Raw genomic sequence first — 15,537 nt, 5'->3', positions numbered from 1 at the left:
CTATTCTAAAGAAACTGCGGAAAGACCCGAAAGTTCCTCAGTGACCCCACACTTTCATGCAGGGAGAGGAAGTACAGTGGAGCATTCAGTTAGCATAGCTGCCAGAAGTTTCTTGTACAGAGAGAGCCAGCCAATCAGCAGGGGCTACACTGTGAGGAGACATGGCAAGATCTCCAGCCAAACAGCAAGGGCTTCACTGTGAGAAGACATTGTGAGATTTCCAGCCAATCAGCAAGGCCTTCACTGTGAGGAGGAGACAGTGAGATCTCTGACCAATCAGCAGAGGCTTCACTGTGAGGAGGAGATATTGAGATCTCCAGCAACTGCTCTATTGTGGTCCCGGTAAGAAGATGATCACTGTAGTTATGATAATCAGAATCAAACATTTGGTATGTGCTAAGTGCTGTTTAGGTGGTTTACATGAATTAACTCATTTAATACTCACAAATCTACAAAAGAGGTACTAATAGTGTTTATTTTAAGGGCAGAAAATCTACTACTACTACTCTGAAGTAATGGATTTTTGTTTGGAGTTGAAAATTCAGTGTGCCTGACATGGTGGTGCACATCTTTAGTTTCAGCACTTGGGAGGCAGAGACAGGAGAATCTCTATAAAGCCAGTTCCAGGCCAGCCAGGGGGCAGTAATGACAACCAGTCTCCAAATGTGCATTCTAAAAGATTCCATGCAAAGGAAAATGAGAATTTTATATAGCTACTTATGTCCCCTAAACTATGGCAAAATAAAATCTTGTCATTTTCAGAGCCCATGATAAGATTTATCAAAAACTGACAGTAACTGTGGACTAATTAAATCCCCCATTACCTGTCAGTATACCACTTCACAGTGCAGTACACAGTGGAGTACACATAATAATTCAAGCTGACATAACTCAACAAAGCGATTTCTGTCCAGAACCAGTGAAGATTCTCAGTACTTAAACTTACTGAGTCAAATGCCTATAGTTTTAATAAAGTTGACACTATTGATTCACCATCGACTAAGTATGTACGTTTGAATAACAGAAATAGGTAAAGATTTTCTTCAACAAATTCGAAAATTCTGTAGAAATTTTATTTATTTTGGTTTTTCAAGATAGGGTTTCTTTGTGTAGCCCTGGCTGTTCTGGAACTCACTCTGTAGATCAGGCTGGCCTCAAACTCACAGAGATCCACCTGCATCTGCTTCCCAAGTGCTGGGATTAAAGGCATGCACCATTTTTTTAAATCACCAAACATAGCCAACTTCACATTTGTAGGATTCAAGCATTAATGGTCATTTCATGGTGACATAGTGACTGGAATATTCTTTCGTGTTTATTAAACACTGGTTCTCATGCTAGGTTACTATTCTACTGAGCTGCGGAGGAGATGCTGGGGCTGAGAGTCTGCAGCTGACCTCAGGCCATTTGCCTAGCAGACTATCCTGACCTACATCTGTCTACAGGCAGAGCACAATGCTTCCTCAACATGAAAGAGGTTTTTTTTTTTTTGTCAAAGTTAGTCACAAACAATGCTAGATTAAGTAGAAATATTTCAAGAACTAGTATAATGACTCAAGGTTGTGCAGTTATGAAGATGTTGCACTATATAATAAACCATGTTTGACTATTAAGAGTCAATAGTACACAAAAATATTCAGAAAATGGGCACATATGCACATATCAAGCAAAACAGAGGATCTCCATTCTATCAGATACAGATGGGACAATGCTCTTGCCAACCTTCCCACATCACAGGTTGCTAAACCAAAACCCTCTTTTAAAAGACCCAGATGCTCCCAGGTGTGATGGCATACACTTAGTTTCAGCTGATCCAAAAAAAGGAGAGTGAGCTAGGGAGTTGGAAATCATCTGAAGGGGTACTGAGAATCTGTCTGGAATAGCACAGCATAGCAAAGTAACAAACATAGCACAAAAAAGATGCTATGTAAATTATGGAGGGTTTGTGGCCCAATAAACCTGATATAAATTGAAAATATTAAACAAATGCACTTTATCTATTGAACATTCTAGCTTATGAACAGTGTACTATAGATTGTGGGCTATTCAGCCATATGATAGTGTGGTTTCTAGGGAGCATCACTCACTGTCAGTGACCAGCATCATAGGACTATTGTAGCGAATGGACTATACCAGAAAACACCAAATTTTAAAAATGGTTTATGTTGAATGTACATTGCTTCTATGCCTTAGTAATTGTTAGAGTGCAGATTATTGTAAGTAAAGAACTTTGTGTCCTTCTCTTCATAACTATGGTCATGCAGGATTATAATCTGTCATCCTGGTGGTTGGGAGGTGGAGCAAGAAGATTGCAAGGCCATCATGAGTTACAAAGAAAGTCCTGTCTTAAGCAAACAAACAGAACAAAATTTTGTGTTTATTGGTGTAGTTCACTGAGCTTCTTTTGGCATGTTCAAGGCACATAAGAGAAACAAATGCATCTAAAATCAGGAACAGAGGTATCTTTGATGCTGCATCTGTGCTACTTTATACTATCTATTTTGTTTTTTTTAATAAGTTAAGATTTCTAGTTTATAATAACAAATTTTAAACTTAAGACCATTGTGGCAGTTTCAATAAGAATTGGCTCTCTGGGCTCATACATGAATGCTTAGTCAGTGAGGAATGGCACTACTGGAGAAGGTGTTGCCTTGTTGGAGTAGGTGTGGCCTTACTGGAGAAAGTGTGTCACTGGGGGTGGGCTTTGAGGCTTTCAAAAGCTTAAGCCAGGTCCAGTGTTGCTCTCTTCTTGCTGCCTGTGGATCCAGATGTAGAACTCTCCAGCACCATGTCTGACTGTGTGCCACCATGTTCCCCACTGTGATGATATTGAACCTCTGGCACTCTAAGTCAGCCCCAGTCAAATGCTTTCTTTCTTTTTTAAAGAATTTCCTTAGTTATGGTGCCTCTTCACATCAACAGAACACTACTAAGACAATCCTCTAGCTCAAAAAGTTCATTTTTGTGAAGAAAAAGTGGAGAAAGTTCCAAGAAATGTATTTAATTGGAGGGAGTTTCAGATATTGTTTTGTGAACTAGTGCTGGAGTAGAAGTTGACTCTTAGCTTCCTGATGCCAAGTCCCAAACTAATATCCTGCAATTCATTTCTCTCTATCTCTTAAATGTCTAATAATAGCATATATATATATATATATATATATATATATATATATATATATATATATATATATATATGCCCTGTCACCCAGAGCAATGAGCTCAGAAGTGACCCCTCATTGTCAAGCACAAATAAACATATTCATCACTCGTGTGTGTGCTTCACATGAGGGTCAGAAGGCAACCTCGGTAGTTATTCCTTAGGTTTTATATACATATTTTTAAAGAAGGCTCTCTCACTGGTGTAGGCCAGACACATCAATAGATTAGGCTGACCAGCCTGTGAGCCTAGGGATTTGCCTGTCTCTACCTCCCTCACTTGGACAAACACATACTCTACATGTTCAGCTCTTCTCAGGTGGGCTCCGATGGGCTCTAGGCATGGGATTCATGTCTTTGTGCTTTCAAAGAAAGCACTTTAGTGACTGAGCCATCTCCCAAGCCCCCATGCCCAGGTATATTCTTGAATGGATGACAATTTAATCTTTATCCTAGTTGTACACTGGTCAAGCATAACTTCAGAAAAAAAATCTCCTAATACACAAAATACAGATTATTAGCTGCTCTGTGTGCAGTGTAATGACTGTTGGAAGAACTTAAAGGGATCACATAGTTGGTTACTGATTTGTAATTTACAGTACATTTTACATGTTATCCTAGCTGATGGCTCTCAACAATTAAAAAAAAAACTTATTCTGGAATAATTTAAAGTAGTAAATTAAAGGGCATTTTTAAATGAATGGTTTATGGAGTTTTTTTTTTATTCTGGCTTAAAATAGTAGAACCAGATTTCAAAAACCTGCTTGTGCTGCAAACTTCCTTTTAACATGTTTGGTTATAGCTGTAGATTTTTGCTGCACTTATGGTCAGAGAAGCTTCTTTGTGGCAGTGGACTGTAGTTAAAGAAGAGTCTCATAACTGACCAAGTGCTGAGTGTAAGTAATTGCAAACTATTGGAGAGTTGTCTATATCAGTCTCCCTCCACCCCCACATAGGGCTTAGGGAACACAGTGAAGACTGAGCTGTGAAAAGTTAACTTCTTGACATTACAAGGCTGCTGCACATATCAGCTCAGTGGTTGTGATTACTTATGCAAGACTTGTACAAGATCAAGCCAGTCTAGATCCCAGAAGACTGGGGAAGGGGCTGCATCCTTAGCTGAGGATACCTTGGTATTTGATAACTGCTGTGTTAGAGAGAATCACTCTTCTTTGGGAAGAAGCTGCTGGTAGGTTGTCCATGCTCCAGTGGGTGGACTCACATGTGTCATGATATATGTGTCAGAAAATATCTCTTACATTCTAAATGACTAGGACTTTTATTGCACATGGCAGACAAAATTAATAATACACTTTGAAGTCACTTAAGATTTACAAATGCCAGGCTCCTCCCATGTACTCAAACTGTTCATCCTGCCCTTAAGAGAACAGTGTAACAGCCTTACTTGCCTTGGATTCCCCATGTATTCAGCTTTTACAACCTTACCTAATACAAAGATGCAGTTTGAAGTCATGTACTCTTCTATGCCCCTGACCCAGGGAAGTACATGTAAACCCTTTGCTGAAAGCAGCAAATACAGAAGTTGAAGGCAACTTTCCAAAATCTACCACAGTGGTTGAAAGTGACCATTTATAGCTATTGGTTCATAAACAATGATTTTTTTAATGTGGACCAGTTGGAGACATTTACTTAATCCCTTGTAAAACTGTAAAAAAAAAAACTTATGAAAAGAATATCATTCCTTCTCCATGTGATGATTTCTATGCTGTACAATAATAAATGGAGTGAAATCCTTTGTTAGGGACAGACAGTCAGACCACTCACAGATAGACACCACTCACATATACAGCTCATTCAACACAGAGACAGACACACATAGGCATAGGCACCTATCACAGGACCAGCAGATTCACAAGACAGCCTTCAGGTAGGCACAGATTTAGACTCAGACAACAGACGGAGGGCAGGTGGCGCAGGGAGTGTAGAATAGAGAATTAAAAGCTAGACTCATGGTTAAATGACTCCAAGGGGAAGTACTTTCATTTCTTTCCTATGTGACACTGATGCACATTGGTAACTCAGCCTTAATCACTAATGTGTTATGATCTGCCTGTACTTCCATGTACATATGGATTAAGAGGGTTGTAGTGACTATACAAATATTACATTGAGGCAAGAGGTGTAATAAACTAATGACAATAAGTTTCTATGGACAGGAACTCAGGAGCAACTTAGTTGGGAAGCACTGAGCACAGGTCTGCTAAGAAGTTGCAAGCAATCTCAGCTAGGGCCATATCATCTGGAGGCTTCCTACTGAGGATTTGCTGTTGAGACAGCTCACTCTCTTGGTTCTTGACAGAAGGCACCTGCTCTGTGCTGGCTCTTGACATTAGTGCTTTAGTTCCTGGCCTTACAGATCTTGTCATAAAGCTTTCCGAGTATCCTCACAACATGTTAGTTGGCTTCCCCAAATTCAGTAAGCTAAAAGTCAAAAAGCAAGTAAACAAAAACAGCAAACAAAACAAATCCACAAACTGTGTATAACCACTGTTACAACCACACACAGAATATCTTTATCACCAAAAAGTTCCTTTGGGTGACTTTACCATCTGCCACCTTCCACTCCTGGTACCTGGCAACCATGAAGTCTTCTGTGACTGTTAACTATCTTGTTTTCCAGAACTTGTAATTGGAGTTACACAATATGTAGCTTTTGTGTTGGTTTCTTTCGTTCACATGATGTTCATGAAAGGTTGTGTGTTGTAGTTGTCTATTATGGTCAATAATTTCTTATTATTGCTAAGTAGTGCTTTCCACTGTATTACTAAACCACAAAAAATATTTTTAAATTATTTCTTTTATTTTTTGCTAGTATAATTGCATCATGTCCTGTTTCTCTTTTCTCCCTCCAAACCCTTCAATATACTTTATGTATCTTTATCAGTTGAACTCTATCAATAAATCATTGGTGGGTACTGTTTTTGTTTTTCTATTTTCTCATTCTAATATTCTGAATTTTGTTTTTCCCCCAAAAGGCCTAAAATATTATTATCTAATCTTTAACATAAAATGTTTAATAACCCTTGAGTAGCAGAATATTCATGATCTTAGACACACTCAGAGTCTTCCTTACAATTGCTGACTCAGAACCCAGATTTTAATAAAGTTACAGCTAAATTATATCACATCAATTTATAAAAAGTAAACACCCACATGGCTAACAAGAATACAACATATTGTATATTCAAAACATGTGTGTGTATAGTTACAAATCTAACAGTCATACAGATTTATGACTTTCAGAAAATTATTATTGGCATCTAAAAGAAACATGAAACTGTGGCAACATATACATGTTAAAATTCTAATTTTTATTTCAAAATTACTTTTTACTATAAAATTGTCATTATTTTAAAATATTATAAAATTATTTTTAAGAACTCCTTATAAAAGCATTTTTCAAAAGAACAAAAGTTCAAAAGAAACACTCAAGAGACCAAATAATTGTTCTGCCTTCTCATGGGGACAGGCCAGTGGTTACTCAAGATTAGCAGATGGTCATTTTTGTGCATGTGATCAAAAAGACCAAAAGGTCACAGGGGTGGGGGCTAGTCCACTGAATGCTGCAAACCCGTGCATCAGGCTGCTTACCTTGGGCTTTCAATGTAGCCACAGTTTCAGTTAACAGCTAGGTCTTAATATATAGAGAACTGGAATATGAAGACTTTCTGTTTTTGATGCAAAAATTTTAAGACATTTCACAGTTAGTGGAAATGAATTTGTTATAAATTTCAAACCTTTCCTGTAAGCAATCCAATAGAATTTTATTTCTAAACTTGGTTATTTAGTTTGTAGTCGTATCATCTAACTGCTTGGGCCATTTTGTGCTTCTAAGACCCTGACTAACATTATTTAATTCTTATTCTAGATCAAGTTCCATAATTTTACCAATTTAATGTTCTCAATTAAGTTGCTATTTAAGGTTAAGTAAAAATTTTTAAATAAAGAGAATATTTAAATCTCTTGTTCATACCTTAAAAAATGGTATTTTCTCATTTAAAAATCTTTCCCTAGAATTTCTTGATTCATTTTGTATCATTTTTTCACACAGGCCAGTTCTAAATATCTATCTGCACTCTTAAGTGATGACAACTGACATTCCACAACAGCTTATGAAATTTTCCTTACAACAAACAATACAATTCAGATCCTTGCTCTGTATTTTGGTATTTTAATGAAAAGATCCAATTTAAGAAAAAATCATTCTTTCATTAGTAAGTATTGTACTCTCCATTCACAAAAAAAATTAAGAAATAATCGCAACTGTTATCATAGGAGTTATTCACAGATTAGGATTTTTTTCAGGTCTGTTTCATGCCAATTGAAAATGAGCATGCAATATGCATGGGGTTGAAGTATTTGGCCCTTTAAGACACATTAAAGATTGACCTATATCTATCCCACTATGGAATGTGATGGTTACTTGAATGATTTTATTAAGAAATCTTGATTAAGACAGAACTCAGCAGTAGAATGTCTGCCTAGAAAAATCTTATCAGACTGAAATAAGTAATGAAAAAATATATTTTTGTTATTGTTTAAGGTCCCACTAAGATTTATTATTCACTTTTAAGAAAGACATGAGTTTGGACATTATATCCCACAAGACCTATTTTTAAGACAAGAAATTATCGGTGACAAAAAGAAAACAGGGAAGGGGACTATATTTAAAATCAATTTCTTTCTCTGGATATACACAGGGGAAATTAAAAAGTTGAAAGTCAAAAAATTAAAATGTTAAAAATCAACAGAAATATTTAAAAGACACTTAAAATTCTAGGTCTCAGTAAAGGTGCTGGTAACCCACACATCATGACTGACTTCTTACGAGTCAGTCAACAGACCTCTGTTCAGAAAGAGCTTTGCAGACGTATAAGGCAAACGTGGAGAAAAACAATTATTAATGATGCATGAGCCAGAAAATTAGAGTAAAAGCCAATTACAATCACGGAATCTGCATCTGTTCATTACAACTGTGTCAGTTTTCCAGGATATGAGCCTAGGAAGTTTTTTACAAATGACGTAAATGGAAATGGGTTTAGAAACGGCTAAACAATGTGTGCACCATGCAAAAAATGTGATGTTACAGCTAAAAAGGAATTCACTCTTCTTCACACTGCTATTTATATAGATTCCTCCTGCTTCTATTTCTATGGACATCTTTCTTACTCTGTATAACTTTGTCATTAAGCGACTGACTCAACATTCTCTGAATGTTTGAAATTTCAACTACTTTTTTTCCTAGTAGATTATGAAACATCTCCTACCAGGATGCACAGAGTGGATCTCCAAGAATTTAGAGATTTTAGAGAAACTGTATTAAATACACTTTATAAGCATATGGCAAATGTTGAGGTGAGTAATCTTCTTGAGGTCATTTCTAATTCATGAGCTCAGCTTTTTGAGAAATCAATGAACATCCTGGGGTAGAAGCTGTCTGTCTTCTTGAGAAAGGACAGTCACTTTGAGTGTTGAATAGATTAAAAGACTGAAAAATAATAACAAAGACTAAAGAAAACAAGCAACTTCCAGAGATCAGAAAAAACATTTACCCCAGTGTGTTCCATGGCCCCTTAGAACTGAGGAAAGGGCTTTATCATTAAGAAAGTTTCAAATGCTAGGTGCTTGCCATTCTCCAAAGGTTTGAAGTGTACATGACATTGAATATTCCATAATCAAGGCACAAGAAAGAATCCAACTTGATTTTCATACATGAAATTCCCTCTTCATTTTGAAAATTGCAACCTGCATATTTTTCCACAGAAGACAACTTGGAAATGTTTTGATAACTATAAATATTCAGACATTACTGTCAAAAGTAAACAGAGCCACATGTGAAAAATGGCTAAGTAAATAAAAAGCTGAAAGAATTCAGAAATAAAAGAAATAGAGAGGTGAGCTCTGCCTTGATCATTGCTCATTCAGCCAACAAACATCCACTGAGCACTAATCATGCCACATGTAATGACAGACTGTGGATGTACAGATTAAGATACACGGGACTATGATTACATGAGAAAACGATAACCCACAAGTTCCGGCTCCAAGGATCAATGCCCAGCTGCTCTCGGTAACCCAACCAGAACCAAGAGAGAACAAGCCTGTCCCAGACCCCAGACCAAATCCAACACGCTCAATATGCACCCGCGATCATGCCCAAATGGGTGTGGTCAGCATCACAAGTGAGTCTGGTGGCTCACTACAACAGACACATGGCACAGAGTTTGCATTTTTCAGATGTTGTCCATATCCCTGCCTTTGCATTGACATTAGTGGAGGCTCTTGTCAGTAACAGCAATAAAAACACAGTGGTTAGATGGTAAGATCATTTAAAAGAAATAGTGAATGTTCATCCACAACAAATAGTAACAGAGAAGCTAGTGAAAGTGTTTTTGGAGCTGGAGACAGAGTTCAGTGGTAGAGCTCCTACCTGGCCTGCACCAGGCTCTGGAGTTTGATTCCCATTATCTACTAAGAGATTTTATTCTCAGTATTGGCATTAGATATAATATCTAGAGATTATTGTGTGTGTGTGTGTGCGCGCGCGCGTGCGTGTGCGTGCGTGCGTGTGCGTGTGTGTGTGTGTGTGTGTGTATGTGTGTGTGATTACATGAAAAAATTTTGCTTTTTGAAATACAAATAAGTATTTAAATACTTTACCTTTAAGATAGCTCAAATGAATAACAAAATATGATTCATGCAACTTTTAATTTAAAACAGAGTCTCACGTAGCCAAAATTGGTCATGAACTCTCTATGGAGTTGTGCAATACTTTGAACCCCTGATCCTTCCATGTGCTGAGATTATAGGACTGGATGTATTTCTACTACTGCCACCTTTAAATGCTACATCAAATGTGAAACAACACTGTTCCATTTTTATCAGACAGCATGTTCACAGACTGAACCACAAAATCAGTAGGTTCTCATTGATCAAATCTGAGCCAACACAGCAACAAAGGAATTAATAGTAATGGAATTTAACTGCAGAATGAAAGAATCTATGAATTTCTCCAATTGTGGGTAAATACAAGAGAAGGGACTAGGATTGCAATAAAATGTTAAGATTGGGGGTGTCAACGTTGTTATTAAACAAACACTGACTGAAGAATTATCCCAAACTTAAGGGGACTAAGAAAAGGACAACAGCTAAAAAATTCTGACTAAAATGAGACCAGCTGGACATATGGCAATGCTCTGAACATGTTTCTTTTGCTATGGCAGATAGTAGTTGAAAATATAAAAAATGTATGTAAATTAGGCAACAACATTATATCCATGTCAAGCTGCTATTTTCTAAATAGCACAATTAAAACTACAACAAGTCAAATTCAGAGAACATTTGGATATAAGGTGCCTAACCTCAGTTGGTATATCTACAACACAAACTCTACATCTAAGGCTCAGGGAACATCACTGAAGAGATGGCAGAAGACTGTAAAAGCCAGATGATCAAGGTAAGACATCTGCTGCAAGATGCTATCTTCTATACATGACAGGGAAGCTGTATCTAAGAAATCTCAACAATGTGGTTGCCTAAACAAGATCTAAAAACTGACCCCACCAACTGATGTGCCAACACAGATAGGAGAGTTTTCATGGATCTCCACCCCTAGAAGAACTGCAGGCAACTGATGTTTTCTGGGAGAAGGAGAATCAGTCTTCTGGGAAGAGCCTCACGTTAGCCAATCTCAAGAGATTAGCCCTAAACACATATAAGTAACACTAATGGACTTAAATGTGTGTGTAACAATTATAATTGAAGAATGAAAGCCATGAACTTAAAGAGTGGGAGAGACACAGAAAGAATTGGAGGGAAGACAGGGAATTAGAAAATGGTGTAAAATTTACATACAAAATTCTCAAAAAGAATGAATTAAATTTAAAAATTCAGTGAAGGGTATGCAACTCTTTAAAATGTTTTATAAATCTAAATTAATTTTCAAAAATCAAAAAAGAAAAGGAAAATGCTATTTCATAAATCCATATAATTTCTTGAAATAAGATTGGTTGTCAGTAGATTCTAAACCCCATGGATGGAAATAGCAGAGACAATATGATTACAGAGCATAGCTCCTCAAAAGATATGGACTTTAAAGGAAGAAAATAGTTTCTGTAACTTCACTCTGGGGGAAACCAGACAGTAAGAGTAACTAGGAAAACTATTCACAGGCCTTTGCATGTAATGCCCAGCAGAGGATGAAGCAGTGATTCCAAGAGACTAAAGTAATCTTGACATATTCCAAGACAAAACTCCAGATGAGGGGCATTTCGTGAAAATAACTGGCCAGTGACTCTTAAAAATAACAATGTCCTAAAAAAGACATCTTAATTCTGAAAAGCAATCATGTGTTAAAGGGCACTCAAGAGACAGCATAGCTAGATGTAATGTGAGCAGGCAGGGGAGTTTTACTTTGATATAAAGGACATTTGTGGGGCACTGCTATGATTTGAATGTCTAGATCACGTCTATAGTGATGGACACAGTTTTTTAAGTGTGCTCTAGAATGAAGAGCCCCTGGATGATGAGGTACTTGAGACATAGCTAATGTGTGTGAGGGACTGAATCTCTAATTGTATTAGTTTAAATAGCACACATAGCCACTGCCACTGTGATGGCACAGGCTTACAGATTAAACCCTGGCTCTGATGACTTCGATAGACTTCATCAATGACTGTTCTTTAGGAAATGCATGCTGACAGTTTTAGAGACTAAGGGACATCATGTATGTAATTTAAACGCTTTAAACATGCCATTTGAAGTCAAGGCAACAATTATGCAAATGTGGGACTTTTGGAGAACACATGCTTGCTATGTATACAAACTTTTCTGTATTATTTTTGTATCTTTTTTCTAAGTCTGTTATTTCAAATTAAAGTTGCAAAAGAAAAACACCAGCACATCAATGCTAGTCTTACCAAAATCTCTTTATAAAAGTAAAGATACTAATAAAGTATTTACTTCCTCATTGCTATATTTTTTCACCTTGATATCACAATGTGAATGGTCAACTACTATTCAAATTTTCAAAAGAATTATATGACCTGATTATTTATTTGTGAGCTATTTGCTTGCCTGTTGCCCACAGAGGCCAGAAGAAGGCACCAAATCCCCTGGAACTGGAGTTAACAGACAGTTGTAAGTCACTGTGTGTGTGTGCTGGGAATCAAACCCAGGTCCTCTGGAAGATCAGTATTTAACACTGAGCCATAGCTCCAGCCCTGAATTTTATTTTCATAAGGAAAATCTCCATTAGTCTAGAAACAAAATAGTCACTGTGTGATCCAAAGTGTGTAATACACTAAAGATACCCAAAGCCTTTAGAGTTATCAGAAAAGAAAAAGAGTTCAGGGTGTGGCCTAAGTATTGTAAAAGCAGGCAAGTTTTTTAGAAAGTGGAGTCACTGAGAAAAGCATTAAAAACAGTTGCTTTCTTTGTATCCCCAAGGAGCAGAGAAGTTATACCATCATCATTGGAGTGAAGTGGAAAGCCCCACAGACAACGAGCTTTAGTGGGGTCATCCCTAGAAAAATAATCAAGAAAAACTTAGCAAATGTTTTGCATTTGTATCATCAGTTAAGTCCCGGCGATGAATAATGTTGCTTAACTTCTGGGTGGCATACGTTAAAGTGGGAGGATTTTGAGTTTTAGGACAACATGAACTATACCTTGAGACTCAGCATAAAGAATAATACCACCAACAAAATTTTAATTAAAAATTTGGGAAAGAATAATCTATTCATTTATTTATTCTTTAACATTCTTGAAATCTATTCATTTAAAATCAGAATTTTCCTAGTTAAAAACTACTTAATTCAGTATAAGTCAAGTTTCCACCATAATTTCCTAAAACTATGCTCAGAATAAAGTAAAAAAAAAATGTGGTTTTCATCAAATCCAATGAACTTTTTTGATTTCAATCTCCTAAGAATGTTTGAAAACAGAGACAATACTGTCCTTCTTGGATAAAGGCTCAACGATGCACACTTTCCTGGCTTTCCAGTCTATGTCCTGTTTACAAAATCTTTGGAATGCTCTTCATCCTTCATTCATTTCTTAACTTTTAACATTTATTTTCAAGTCTCCTGTTACTGGAAATGGTTATGCTCTGTAAGACACATCGATGTGGAATTAGTGCGGCCTTCCTGGCTATATTCTAAGAGGAAATACAGGGATAGCTCCCTGTTAGCTGTTGATCATCAACACATTTTTAAAGGTATGCTATGTGTGCTGGTGAGTTTGTAGGAAAGATATGGTGGATCCCTTGGAGCTGGTGTTACAAACAATTGTGAACCCACTGACAATGGGTGCTGGGAATCTAACTACAGTCCTGTAGAAGAGCAGTAAGCACTCTTACCTGCAAAGCCATCTTTGTAGCTCCCAATACACATTTTCTGCTGGGTGCATAACTCAATGGTACAGCACCTGGTTAGTATATATAAGTCTTTAAGTTCAGACCCCAATTCCACCAAAAGAAAAAAAGGGGGTTGTTTTAACAGGCTTTATTTAAGATAATTCTTTATTTGCCAGCATGGAGCTCATCATTAAAAGTATCTATTTCCTCCATAAAGTGCTTTATAGTCTACTTGTACTTATAGACACTGGAAAGCAATTACACAATATGTACTGGGGCCACTTAAAAGAGCAAGACCACTAAAAAAGTAAACAAAACACAATAAACAAAAACATGACACATAAAAGCCAAAAAAGTGGTATGTATATAAAGGCTGAGACAAGAAGCAGAGTGTGCCTTTACTTGATTTCCACTGGGAACCTGGACAGATCAGTGTTGGCTTCTCTGTGCACAGTCACAAATTCAAAGAGAAGTTTAGAAGAGCAAATTAAGTATTAATTTGGGTGTTATAAAGAAATATTAGTGGTTAGGAAAAATTTGAAATACTATCTGTGATCAAAATCAACTCACTAAGCTACAAACCCTGCAACCTACAACAGTGATTGGCCTGCAAGATACACTGGTGAAATAGTGGCATAGACATTATGGAAGTAACCGATGGCTTTTAAAAATTAGATTTAAGACCCACTCCATGAGATGGAACCCATACCTGAAATTGCTAAAATATCCAAGACCTGAGACTAGATAGGTCATTGGCCCTAGAGAAAAACCTACTGCTATTATTTTGTTAAATGAACTTATTAATCAAATAACCCAATGACAAATATCCATAGATAAATACCTTTCTCAGTCCTCATCAGAGAAGTTTCTTCTTGCAGTAGATGGTAATTAACATGGAGACTCACAATGTGCAGAGAGTAAAAGACTTTGGAATATTCAGATCTGACTGTGATGTCTTTATCAAACCCTCCCCTCAAGATGGAAAATTGAGTAGTGGATGACTCCAAGGAAAAAGCAGCTTTCAGACACAACAGGACTAATGCACATATGAATTCAGAAGCTGCTATAGCATGCATAAGATCTTCACAAGCCAGACAAAATCCCAGCATGGAGAACGGGAAGTGAACATAAAACTCCTACCCCTGCAATTGGTACCTCCTGGAAAATGGAAAAATCAGTTTTCTCAATTTGGAGTGACACTGGTGTATCAACCACACTGTTGGGCATGCCATGCACAGAGGTAGTTGACAACACAAAATCAACTCCTATGTTTATTGTGTGCTTTTTTGTCTTGTTTTGGTAGGTTTTGTCTTATTGTTTTTATTTAATTCAAATTTGTTTTAATTTATAGAGGAGGAGAAAGAACATAAATTGGGAGGGCAGACAGGTAGACAGGTAGAGAGGTAGACAGGTAGAGGGGATCTGGGAGTAGTTGGAGTGAGGAAAGTAGAAAAATATATTGCACGAAATTTTTTTCTAAAGGAAGACAAAACAGAAAAGATCTGAATATGATACAACCCTTATTTACCTCTACAACTCATCTTTTGTATCTGCTAATGAGTGAGGGGATGCTGTATCTGCACACCACTGATGTGGGTAGTCCATGGTACCTGGTCTAATTGCAGCAGTCTTGTACTCTTTCCTCAAACCAATTCTATGTCCTATCTGCTCTCTGCTGTGTTTTACCAAGTGCTTGCCTCTATTGAAACAACCCACAGGCACCATCTATTATTGCACTTCTCATCATTGGAGTATATTGTTTTTGACTAAATCTCAATCGTTCCGTTCTACCAATAAAGACTTGGGAGCTAGATGCTGGGGTGAAAACTGCTAGCTCAGAGAGGCAGAGAAAGCACCTGGCTGACCATCTTCCTCCACTGATGTCCCAGAAAAAAAGTCCCTTCTCCTATCCATCTCAAACAAAACTCCTCAAACTCAATGTCCCTCCCTTATACTTCCTGTGCATCTCTCTATCCACCCTCCAGACTCCCTCTTAATCTCTGTTT

Source organism: Cricetulus griseus, chromosome 2 (assembly GCF_003668045.3).
Source record: "Cricetulus griseus strain 17A/GY chromosome 2, alternate assembly CriGri-PICRH-1.0, whole genome shotgun sequence".
Classification (NCBI taxonomy): domain Eukaryota; kingdom Metazoa; phylum Chordata; class Mammalia; order Rodentia; family Cricetidae; genus Cricetulus; species Cricetulus griseus.
The sequence above is the reverse complement of the archived record's forward strand: the minus strand, read 5'-3'. Positions refer to the sequence as shown.